This window comes from Rana temporaria, chromosome 11 (assembly GCF_905171775.1).
Source record: "Rana temporaria chromosome 11, aRanTem1.1, whole genome shotgun sequence".
Taxonomy (NCBI): domain Eukaryota; kingdom Metazoa; phylum Chordata; class Amphibia; order Anura; family Ranidae; genus Rana; species Rana temporaria.
This window is the reverse complement of record NC_053499.1, coordinates 108,291,608-108,305,094: the sequence shown is the minus strand read 5'-3', so window position 1 is coordinate 108,305,094 and position 13,487 is coordinate 108,291,608. Positions and strand designations below refer to the sequence as shown.

Below are 13,487 nucleotides of genomic sequence, written 5' to 3'. Positions count from 1 at the left end.
TTAGTGTAGTGGAGTGTCCATTTAATCACCATTCTCAGATGCAGACATGGGTCCTTTTAACTCCTTTTTCTTACAACTCCCTGGGTTCCTGGGGGCAGGAGCCTAACAGCACGAAGACTAGGCTTGCTACCAGAGTATTTTATTGTCAATGGGGTGGCTCTTTGGTCCTTGGATACCCCCCAGCTGTTTGCCTCTGTTACCAGAACTACCCTGGACTTCTTATATGCTATGCAGCTGATTGAGCCACTAAATTTCTGTGTAGGGTCTATGTGTGTACAGCTTTCCTAATCAGTTTGGTGTTATTCTGCATTGTATGGCTCTTTGCAATCCCAAACCTGTTTTGAATTATTGCTTCGAACTTTGCACCTGTTTAGTAAGCTGCAAGTTATAGTTACTCCTTCTCTGATCATTCAGCCAAATAACCTATTCTTAAATAACAAATGCCTGGTAGTGATTTATGTGCATAACTCCCAAAATACCAGATTCCACAGGACCATCACCGCTCCAAGATTTCTACAAAGTCCTGGTGTCCCGAAGATCCAGGCTGTATCCCAGAGTCCAGTGCCGGAACACTTGTTCTGGCACTGGGCTCAATTGCTAGATCATGGGGATCTGGAAAAGATTGTTCCCTCTAGGTTGCTGAGGGAGATTTCCATTGTGAAGGGGGATGCATGGAGAGTGCCTGTACAGCACCACTACCATAAACAATGTATTCTGACTCCAATTGTTGTGAAGCGATTATCCCTTGTGAGACCTCTATGCCTGGCCTGTATAAGCAGATATAATCACTTAGGACAATCCTCATCAGATAGCTTGAACTCATCAATACTATTTCCATCCACAAAGGTGTTTAATCCGAAACATCAAGTTACAGCAGATGACATGATACAACAGATGAATAGATTGTGGTATTATGCAGTCAAAAGATGATATTGTCAGTAGCTTACTATGCAGAATACATGTGCCCTGTTACATATGGCCTGTTAGCTGCCTCCATTACACAGGAAGTACCAAACACAGGAAGAAGGGGTGGAGCATTACATACAAATGAAGTGTGTCATACATCAGGGAAAGAAACTTAGAAAATACAAATGCATACCACAAAGGGTCACTAGATTGCAGCATGTGAACTAAACATAATGTCCATAGAAAATGGTTAGGAAAACAATCTATATAACTTCTATGCCCCATTGGGGCGGCACATAATGACTACACCACCGAAACCCCCTGGACTGTGTGTGTTTCACACAAAGACTTCAAAGACCCGTCAGAAGCTTGAATATGTGAGAACAAGTACTGCCTCTTGTTTAGCCCAACGTTTGGACTGTTTACTCTTGCACACTTGAAGTTAACCTAAAGCAATAGATGTCATTTATTCCTACAATTTATTAAGTGTTAAGGCAAGCAAGTTCTGGCCTCAGTACTGTTTCAGTGAAGTGAATTGCTGCATTACAGAAGATGAAGAGTTTTGTTAAGAGTGGAGTCATGAAACTGAGAAGTGTTTTGTGCAAAACTGGTTGGTTACAGAGCAAGTGGTGGTTACTGGAACAAAGTCACCCTCCAGGTGATGAGAGATGATCCTCATGGGTAGCACTGGTCAGGTGACTCCAGCCCCAGATGACCTGAACCACAAGAAGCCACCGAACGGTGCCAAGAGTGCTCCGGGCACAGAGTGACCCTTCCAACAAGTGTAATGTATTTTCTCCTGCACTTTGTGTGTGGCATTTCTCTGTTTCCGGTGTACACAATAGAAGGTGAAAGCTGGAGGAAGAGAGCAGGGATCTCACTCTAACTGTATGCATACCTCTCAATCGTCCCAGAATCCAGGACCATCCTGCGATTTCATGTAAATCCCGGGGGCCCGCGGATCTGGGCAAGAGTCCCGGGGGCTCTACTAATTGTAGCACCAGCGTGGGTGCTCTCATTCCGGTTAGCAGGGCATCCCTGCGTGCTGCGTTTCCTCCCCTCCCCTTCTTAATCTTCTGTGCAATCTAAAGGTGCACACAGGTGCACACAGGAGGAAACAAGCTCAGTCCAGAGAAGCTAGTCCTCACAGGTCCCTCCCCCAACTCTGTCTCCTGCTTCCTGTCTCTCTCCATGCAGCTTCTACACTACAATGTAAGAAAGTCTGTTGATTGTCGGCATAGTATTAGGCGGTATGGGGGGTCTGGTGTTATCTAGGAGTGGGTGGTATGTGTTTGTGAGACTATTGCTTGTGGCACAGCAATCAAAGCATATTTTATAGGTACAAGGAAGCCCAGGTTTTGTTTAACCGTGCCTTTGGTCGCACCCACCTTTTGCCCCGGCACATAGCGCACTGCAGGTCACTATCTCCCTAAAATGTCCCTCATCAGATTTGGCCGGGCAAAAGCCTGATCGTGTGTACGTGGCATACAGTAAGTCTGACACACAAAGGGCCAGATCCACGTACCTCGGCGCATGTTTACGTCCGGCGTAGCGTATCTCAGATACACTACGCCGCCGCAATTCAAATCACTAAGTTGTGGGCGTGTTTTATGTTAATACGTCTTGACCCGACGTAAATGACGTTTTTTTTTTAACGGCGCATGCGCCGTCCATGGGGGTATCCCAGTGTGCATGCTCCAAATGAACCCGCAACAAGCCAATGCTTTTGACGTGAACGTAATTCTACGCAAAGCCCTATTTGCGAATGTTTTACGTAAACGACGTAAAATTCGACGCTGGCCCGACGTCCATACTTAACATTGCATACGCCTCATATAGCAGGGGTAACGTTACGCCGAAAAAAGCCTTACGGAAACTACGTAAAAAAATGCACTGGCCGGACGTACGTTTGTGGATTGGCGTATCTAGCTAATTTGCATACTCGACGCGGAAATCGACGGAAGCGCCACCTAGCGGCCAGCGTAAATATGCACCTTAGATCCGACGGCGTACTAATACGTACGCCAGTCGGATCTAGCCCAGCTTCAGGCGTATCTTGTTTTGTGGATACAAAACAAAGATACGCCGGAACAACCTAGAAGTTACGCGGCGTATCAATAGATACGCCGTCGTAACTTCTTCGTGGATCTGGCCCAAAATATGCAGTACCTCATTCTGTATTCTGCGCTGTTCATTTCCTTATCCAGACATACCTCATTTTGTACTCCACACTGTGTTCCCTAGCCTCACTGCATCATTCTGTTCTCTGTGCTGTGCGTTCCCTATTCCACACTGAGTCATTCTGTACTCTGCTTTGCATTCCCCTAACTACAGAAACTCATTTTGTACTCTGCAATGTGCATTTCCTGTTCCACAGCACCTCATTTTGTACTCTGCACTGTGCATAGGGTTGCCGTCGCACCCCTTTAAACCCGAACACATATTATTTAAACAGGTTCTGAGACTAATTTAATGCTGATAAAGCACGTGAGTTTTATTATCACCTTAATCAGACACAAAACCTGTGTAATTAATATGTGTTTGGGTTAAAGTGATGAGGTGGCAACCACACTGGAAGCTAAAAAAAGCTATAAAAATGCTATAAAAATGCCAGTAGCTTTGCAGGGAGCCTTTCAATGTTTTTTTAGCATTTTTGCAATAGCGTTTATTAGCGTTTTTCAGTGTAGCTTTTTCTTTTCTTTTTAAAAAAAACGGCCCTTTGAACGAAAATTTCTAGCGTTCAGAAAAAAGCCCATAAACTCCACTGCTCATTAATACTAAAAAAACGTCCATGGGCTTTTAAAAAAAAAAAAAAAGCCAAAACGCCAATAAACTACAGTTTATCAGCTTCAGTGTGCATGGAGCCTTACTGTGCATCACCTATTTCAAAACAAGTCATTTTGTACTCTGTACAGTGTGTTAATTATTCCACACCAAGTCACGCAGTACTCTGCGCTGTGTGCTCCCTTTTCCACACCTCCTCATTCTGTGTGATTAGCCATAGCTCCCAACTGCCCCTTATTTTCGAAGGGACTGTCCCTGATATCCTCCTTATTTGTCCCTCATTTTGGTCTGATCCATATAGTATATAAAATGCACTTTTTATCTTTTAAAAAGTGTTTCCCAGTGTTAAACCTTTCATCCAATTTCTAAATAACTAACCTTTTTTTTTGGTTAATTCTCCTTTAACCTCCCTGGCGGTATGATTCTGTCTGGAATTACGTACCAAAAGCGGTACAATTATTTGCAAGGAAATTTGGCGTTTTATACTGTAGGGGCCAGATTCACAAAGGTTAGCGGATCTTTAGATCCGTGTAACCTATGTGTTTTAAGATCCGCCCTCGCAAGTTTGTGAGGAAAGTGTCAAATTCACAACACACTTACCTCCAAACTTGCGACGGCGGATCCTAACTCCCCCGGCGGAATTCTAATTCCGCGGCTGGGGGAGTGTACTATTTAAATCAGGCGCGCTCCCGCGCCGATTTAAATACGCATGCGCCGTCCGGGGAATTTCCCGGCGTGCATTGCTCCCACTGACGTCAATAGGACGTCAGTGGTTGCGACGTGAGCGGGACTTGCGACGCGCGTGTTCGTGAATCGGCGTACGCAAACGACGTAGGAAATTTCAAATTCGACGCGGGAACGACGCCCATACTTAACAATACTTACCCCTGCTTTTAGCAGGGGTAAGTATACGACGGGTACCGCGCTACGGAAGCGACGTAAGAACACAGCGTCGGGGCCGCGTACGTTCGTGAATTTCGCGTATCTCGCTGATTTACATATTATTCAGTGTAAATCAGCGTGAACGCCCCCGGCGCCATTTTTAAATCCAAAAAAAGATCCGACAGTGTAACACAGTGTGACACTGTCGGATCTCAGCCCTATCTATGCGTATCTGATTCTATGAATCAGGTGCATAGATAGGACCAGTAAAAATCAGAGATACGATGGTGTATCTGAGATACTCCATCGTATCTCTTCTGTGAATCTGGCCCTAGGCCTGTAATTCTTAGGAATAACTCACTTAAATCTGACCAAACAAGAATCTAATAGGCATCCCGGGTATGACATTTTTTTAAAAACAAAATGATAAATTATAATATAATAAATAATTATAAATAATTATAACAAATAATAATATAATTCTAATAAAAATTATTCAGTAATGCAATCAACTCAAAATCACTGAAATTTTCTCAGTTGCAGAATTGTCGCTGTCATTATTTTTTTTTTTTTTATGACGAATTTCCCCACAAATCGCTATCACACAATTCTGCAAGTGATTATAATTTATTATCGCTGTTTTCTAGCTGATCTAAAACCATTTTTGACATAAAGGGACACTTTTGGTTGCTATGGACAATCTACAGTTTGCAGGGAGAAAGAAATGTTTTTATTATATAAAAGAACATGCATGACACTGGCCAGACCACTAGGAACAAGGGGGTGTGTTTTTTTTTTTACATACAGTACTGTAATCTATAAGATTACAGTATACTGTATGTAAGGTGTTTGTTTACGTTTTTGAATTTGGCGCCGATCTCCGCTCCTGTGCGTCGTAACGTCGCAGGGAACGGAGATCGGCGGCACAGGAGGACACTGTGTGAATCGAGCGAGGTCCCGCTCGCTCACACAGCGCGGTGACATCGCTGGATCCAGGACAAGGTAAGCCAGCGCACGCTGCAGGCTCTGCATAGCTTACCCCGAGCGTGACTCGGGGATACCGATCGCAGCAGGAAAAATCCACCCCGAGTCACGCTCGGGGTTACCGCCAGGAGGGTTAAGGGGGTGTCACAGGTGACGTGTCCCATGCCTTCATATGTTTGTTCATCTCAAAATGTTGGGAGGTATGGATTAGCTGCGGCTACTTTTTGGGGAATGCCGCAGGACCACTCCTTCCTTGAGCGTCCCTCATTCCCAACTTTGGAAATTGGGAGGTATGCATGTGGGGTCTCTTTAAACTTATACATGTCCATATGTTGCAGGTACAGTGATTTGTAGGTGTGTTGTACATTTTGGATGTGTTTTACATGCATAGTCATTTATCTTTATATGACACATGTTTTGCTGGAAAATGCACCAAAATACAAAACTGTTTCCAATGCTCCATACAGTGGGGATCACAGCTTGTAAACGCTTTTTGTAGCCAGCCAAGAGTCTTTCAATTCTTGTTTGAGGTATCTTTGCCCATTCTTCCTTACAAAAGTCTTCCAGTTCTTTGAGATTTCTGGGCTGTCTGTCACGCACTGCTCTTTTAAGGTTTATCCATAGATTTTCTATTATGTTGAGGTCAGGAGATTGTGAAGGCCATGGCAAAACCTTCAGTTTACGCCTCTTGATGTAATCCCCCGTAGATTTTGAGGTGTGTTTAGGATCATTATCCATTTGTAGAAGCCATCCTCTCTTTAACTTCAGCTTTTTCACAGATGGCATCAAGTTACCATCCAAAATTTGCTGAAATTTTATTGAATCAATTTTTCCTTCTACTCGTGAAATGTTCCCTGTGCCACTGGCTGCAATACAACCCCAAAGCATGATTGATCCACCCCCATGCTTAACAGTTGGACAGAGGTTCTTTTTATTAAATTCTGTGCCCTTTCTTCTCCAAACGTACCTTTGCTCATTCCGGCCAAAAAGTTATATTTTAACCTCATCGGTCCACAGAACTTGTTTCCAAAATGCATCAGGCTTGTCTATATGTTCATTTGCAAAGTTCAAACGCTGATTTTTGTGGTGAGGACGTAGAAGAGGTTTTCTTCTGATGACTCTTCCATGAAGACCATGTTTGTACAAGTATCTCTTTATAGTGGAATAGTGTACCACAACTCCAGTGTCTGCCAGATCTTTCTGGAGGGATCGTGCAGTCAAACGTGGGTTTTAAATTGTTTTTCTCATAATCCTGCGAGCTGTTCTGTCTGATATTTTTCTTGGTCTTCCAGATCTTGCTTTAACTTCCACTGTTCCTGATGACTGCCATTTCTTAATTACATTCCGAACAGAGGATATTGACATCTGAAAACTCTTTGCTATCTTCTTATAGCCTTCTCCAGCTTTGTGAGTGTCAACTATTTTTAGTTTCAGTTTTCTTGCCACTTAACGCGCGCTGCACGACTATTTACATCCGCAAAATGGCACGGACAGGCAGATGGGCGTATATATACGTCCTTGCCTTTCCGCGGGTCGGGGGTCCGATCGGGACCCCCTCCGCTGCGCGCAGTGGGCGGATTACCTCAGGGAGGGATCCGGGACGACGGCGGGATCCTGGATGTTTATAGCCACTCCGTCGCGATCGCTCCCCGGAGCTGAAGAACGGGGAGAGCCGTATGTAAACACGGCTTCCCCGTGCTTCACTGTGGCGGCGCATCGATCGTGTCATCCCCTTTATAGGGGAGACACAATCGATGACATCAGACCTACAGCCACACCCCCCTACTGTTGTAAACACACACTAGGTGAAGCCTAACACGTTCAGCGCCCCCTGTGGTTAACTCCCAAACTGCAACTGTCATTTTCACAATAAAGAATGCAATTTAAATGCATTTTTTGCTGTGAAAATTACAATGGTCCCAAAAATGTGTCAAAATTGTCCGAAGTGTCCGCCATAATGTCACAGTCACGAAAAAAATCGCTGATCGCCGCCATTAGTAGTAAAAAAAATTTTTTTTTTATAAAAATGCAATAAAAATATCCCCTATTTTGTAAACGCTATACATTTTGCTCAAACCAATCGATAAACGCTTATTGCGATTTTTTTTACCAAAAATAGGTAGAAGAATACGTATCAGCCTAAACTGAGGAAAAAAAAATGTTATATATGTTTTTGGGGGATATTTATTACAGCAAAAAGTAAAAAATATTGCATTTTTTTCAAAATTGACGCTCTATTTTTGTTTATAGCGCAAAAAATAAAAACCGCAGAGGTGATCAAATACCACCAAAAGAAAGCTCTATTTGTGGGGGAAAAAAGGACGCCAATTTTGTTTGGAAGCCACGTCGCACGACCGCGCAATTGTCTGTTAAAGCGACGCAGTGCCGAATCGCAAAACCTGGCCTGGGCATTTAGCTGCCTAAAGGTCCGGGGCTTAAGTGGCTAGACAACTGCTTAGAAGAACCCATGGTGCTGATTGTTGGGGCAAGGTCAGATGAGTCTGGGCATTTAAAACCTTTGAGATTGACATCACCTGGTCTTCCCAGACGATGATTGAGAACAATGCATGACACCGGCAGGTCTCAGCTTTGCAAAGGGGGCAGTGCATGCTATAAATTCTGCAGGGTGCCCAAACTTTTGCAGACGCGATTTTTTGGTTTTCTGTAATTTTGAAAGTGTAAATGATGGAAATAAAATCTAACTTTTTTTGACATATTATAAGAATGTCTAATCGGATTCTGCACTCATATCCTTTTAGCGAACTCATCTAAAGCCTTCATCCACCCTTGCCCATGGTCCGACCATAATTTAGTATAATTTCAGACTTCCCAGGTGGGGATGCCCCCTACTTCCTTTAATTGGCGTCTCAACGACTCTCTTCTTTCGGACCCAACAACCTTTCAACAAATCTATACACATATAGAAGAATACTTCCAGGACAATACCTCTGACGAAGTGCTGCCAACCTCAGTCTGGGCAGCTCACAAGGCCGTCATGAGAGGCCATATAATCAATATTGCCACAGCTAAAAAAAAATCTAAACTAATAGAAATTAAAAGCCTCACCAAGGAACTAGGAGATCTTTACAACAAGCTAGGCAGTAACGCCTCTCCAGAAATAACACAATCCATACTCTCTAAACGCCAAGCTTTAAATACGATCTTATCAGAGGACACTGAACGAACCCTTAGATTTTCCAAAGCAAAATTTCTACTCCATGGCAATTCTTCTTCGGCAATGTTTGCCAGGAAGCTGAAACATGACATTAAACCCCCCCATGTATACAAACTCCGAGACAATAATGGAAACATGGTAACTCACCCACGGGATGTACTCCAGATTTTCTCGTCTTTCTACGAGAACCTCCTTTCAGGCCCTAAAACAAACCCTCCTCCCTCCACCTTAGAGTGGTTGAACTCCCTTAACTTACCAAAACTCAATGACTCACAAATTTCCTCCCTTAGTGAACCATGCACCACAGAAGAAATTTCTAACATAATAAAATCCCTTAAAACCTCAACCGCCCCTGGCCCCGATGGTTTTTCAACCACATATTACAAGAAATATACATCTCTCCTAATCCCTAGCCTCTCCAAAATGTTCAATCACATCCTGCAAGGTGGTTATTTCCCTACAGATATGTTACTTGCTAACCTATCCCTTATACCTAAACCACAAAAAGACCATTCCCTCCCACAAAATTTCCGCCCTATTTTGGTTCTCAACAATGACCTCAAACTGTTTGGCAGATTGCTGGCGAATAGATTGGCCTCTGTTATCACTTCATTAATCCACACAGATCAAACTGGCTTTATTCCAGGTAGGCAAATAGTGGACAACATCAGATTGGTCACTAATCTGATCCAGGACGCCAACCTCTCTTTCTGCCCTCTGTGTTTCCTTAGCTTTGACATACACAAGGCATTCGATAGTGTAAACTGGTCCTACTTGAATCACCTCCTGCCTAGATTCGGTATCTCAGACAAATTTATTCATGGCTTTAATGCCCTATACCACTTCCCTCATACCAGAATAAAAATCCCTGGAAACAATTCAGAATTCTTCCCCCTGAGCAGGGGCACAAGGCAGGGCTGCCCCCATTCCCCCCTCCTTTTTGCCCTGGCCATTGAACCTCTAGCTCACGCCATAAGACACAATACTAATATTAAAGGTTACATTAAGGGCCCATATGAGTTTAAACTTAGTCTATATGCAGATGATGCCCTACTCTCCCTTACTGACCCACTTATTTCGATCCCTAACCTTCTTTCAGAACTTCACACATTCCACAAACTTTCCGGCCTGCAGGTTAATACCAACAAATGCTCCATTCTCCCCATTAACTGCCCTCCAGACCTAATGAGTGAATTACAAAAAAACTTCAATTTTATATGGTCCCCTATATCACTTAAATACCTTGGCGTAAATATCACAGCCTCCCATAATCTATTGTATAAATCCAACTACTTCCCCCTTTTTTCCCAAATCAGCGCAGTGTTGAAAATTTGGTCTACGTATCATATTTCGTTTCTGGGTAGGATCTGTGCATTTAAGATGTCTATCCTCCCTAAACTATTATATTTTTTTAGATCTTTACCATTTAACGTCCCTAAAACCAGACTGGGGGCATTACGTGAAATCAATAAATTTATTTATAATAACAGGAAACCTAGATGTGGATACTCCACAATGCATAGATCCCAACGCGAAGGAGGATTGGGACTCCCACACCTATGGCCATACTTTGTAGCCTCCAGACTGGTTCACATGGCACAGTGAATGAATGAATGAATGAAAAACTTATAAAGCGCGGCGCATGCGAACTGAATCGCTTCTAATCGCTTCTGGTCCTCCCCAGATGATAGTATCCCCTGGCTAAAGTTTGAGTCGGCCTCCATCTCACCCATTAACCTCAAAGGCATTCTATGGACTAACTCAAAGCCACACCACACTCTTCCCAAGCTCAACACGATTGTTGCTCACTCAATCCAGTTGTGGAATAGACTTAAAACTAATTTTAAACTCTCCTCAGTATCCCCCCCACTGGCCTCCTTCTTAGGAGAACCTAGATTCCCTCAGGCATTTCTTGACACCACTCTATTCCACCGCTGGATCAACCATAACCTCACCACTTTGAAATCTCTCACTTTCAACGCCAAATTTGTCCCTTTCTCCACTCTACAGACCAGGTTCGACCTCCCCCTCTCAGAACTCCCTCAGTACTCTTAAATCCAAGACTTCTATACTAGACACTATTCATTGCCTACTGTACCCCCTAGTACATTGTTTGAGCACATCTGCATCTCTTCTTCTAGAGACAAGGGTCTGATTTCTATAATGTATAACTACCTCAATAACTCGACCCAATCAGAAAAGTCAGGTCCCATGCTGCGATGGGAGGCTGACTTAAACTGCACGATATCTGTGGAGTCTTGGTCCAACATGATAGACAATCTCCGTAAAAGTACATGTGCAGCAGCATATAGAGAATCACCCCTGAAGCTTCTAACTAGATGGTATATGACTCCATCTAAAATTCATTCCTTCTATCCTACATCCCCCTCGAGTTGCTTCAGGGGCTGTCCGGAGGAGGGCGATTTCCTCCACATTTTTTGGAGCTGCAAGCATCTCGACCAAGTTTGGAGTGCTATGGTTACCAGACTTGAAAGTGTTCTAAAAAAGAGAATCACTCTATCACCCCAGATTTGTTTATTGTTTGACACTGTTCCAGACATCCCTCTCCCCTGCAATGGGCTAATTCACTCCCTGATCAGCTCCATCCACTGGATGATAGCCTTTAATTGGAGATCCCAAAACCTACCTTGGTCCCAGGTCGAATCCAGAATGGAAATGATTAGACTATCAGAAAGAATACATTATACACTGTTTGATAGAATGCAGAAATTTAACGAAAAATGGTCTTACTGGTCTACACCTTCTATTCAGCCTAGATAACTCCCTTTTACCCCATATACTTACCCATTATCCGAACCCTCCTGTCGAATAGATAGCTTAGCAATCTTTGTTACTGTATATTCATGTGTGTCCTGTACCCATAAATCTTACCATCTCTGTATCTATGTCATGCAATTTATGTAACCGTTATATTTCTTGTCTTCCAAATAAAACTTTTGTAAACAAAAAAAGAATGTCTAATCTGTAATTTGATGCCTTTTGGAGATTTTTCCATCTTTCCTTGGCTTCGTTATGCACATTAATACAAATTTTTACCTGGGGTGCCCAAACTTTCGATCCCCACTGTATTTGTAACATGCCTATAACACACAAGTGCGCATAGAGCTGTATAAATGTTTTATGACTGACTAAACACTTTAAAACGCTGCGATCATATTTTTGTAACCTAGCAGTGAAATGTAATTGAAATCTGCAAATACTGTATATGCTAGCTGCTAGAGGAATCCATCTATACAGTGCCTTGAAAAAGTATTCATACCCCTTGAAGTTTTCCACATTTTGTCATGTTACAACCAAAAACGTTAATGTATTTTATTGGTATTTTATGTGATGGACCAACACAAAGTGGCACATTGTAAAGTGGAAGGAAACTGATAAATGGTTTTCAATTTTCTTTACACATAAATATGTGAAAAGTGTGGGGGGCATTTGTATTCAGCCCCCCCTGAGTCAATACTTTGCAGAACCACCTTTCTCTGCAATTACAGCTGTAAGTCTTTTTGGGTATGGCTTGGGTATGGCTCTGCCAGCTTTGCACAGCTAGCCACTTAAGACCCGGACCATTATGCAGGTAAAGGACCTAGCCAGTTTTTGCGATTCGGCACTGCGTCACTTTAACTGACAATTGCGCGGTCGTGCGATGTGGCTCCCAAAAAAAATTGGCGTCCTTTTTTCCCCACAAATAGAGCTTTCTTTTGGTGCCATTTGATCACCTCTGCGGTTTTTATTTTTTGCGCTATAAACAAAAATAGAGCGACTATTTTGAAAAAAATATATATATTTTTTACTTTTTACTATAATAAATACCCGCACCCATCATTGCAGCGAGAAGAGGCGTTGTGTCAACATCGGAAGAAGGCAGAAGAAGAGAAGAGAAGAGACGAAGAAGACGTCACAGAAGAGCGGGCTGGCCACCTGCTAGTAATTGAGCTAATACACGAAGATAGCGGCGGCCAGCCCTGAAGGAGAAGGCACCGGAGAGCGAGCAGGAGAAGAACCGGGGAGCGGAGAAGATAGAAGACCCCCGGAGAGCAGAGAAGACCCCCCGGAGAGCGGAGAAGCCCCCCCGGAGAGCGGAAGAGAACCAGACGACGGCGGTGAAGAAGAAGCCCCCCGGAGAGCGGAAGAGAACCAGACGGCGGTGAAGAAGAAGCCCCCCCTGCTAAAAGAGCTAAAGAAGACAGGGGGGCCCCCGGAGCAGACGAATAAATTATTTTAAAAACCCTGTGCCGTGTGTTTATTTACTTTTACACTTTTCCTCCAGGTGAATGGGTAGGGGTACGATGTACCCCATATTCATTCACTTAGGGTGGGGGGCCGGTATCTGGGGGCCCCCCTTATTTGAGGGGCTCCCAGATTCCGATAAGCCCACCGCCCGCAGACCCCGACAACCAACGACCAGGGTTGTCGGGAAGAGGCCCTGTCCTTATCAACATGGGGACAGGGTGCTCTGGGGTGGGGGGGTCCCGCAGTGCGCCCCCCTGCCCCAGAGCACCCAACCCCCCCATGTTGAGGGCATGCGGCCTGGTACGGCTCAGGAGGGGGGCGCTCGCTCATCCCCACTCCTTTCCTGGCCGGCCGGGTAGCGTGCTTTGGATATGGGTCTGGTTTGTAAGGAGACCCCCCCTACCCCGAAAAACCGACGTAGGGGGGGTCTCCTTACAACCCATACCAGACCTAAGGCCCTGGTATGCTCCTGGGGGGGAACACATGTAGTTTTTTTATTAAAAATTTG

At 44.0% G+C, this 13,487-nt stretch overlaps 1 protein-coding gene across 5 annotated transcripts in view; it reads left to right on the top strand.

The window, feature by feature from the left end:
* SIPA1 (signal-induced proliferation-associated 1) overlaps positions 1–13,487 on the top strand; it is a 223,442-nt gene that overhangs the window by 66,049 nt on the left and 143,906 nt on the right. The window lies entirely within an intron of this gene.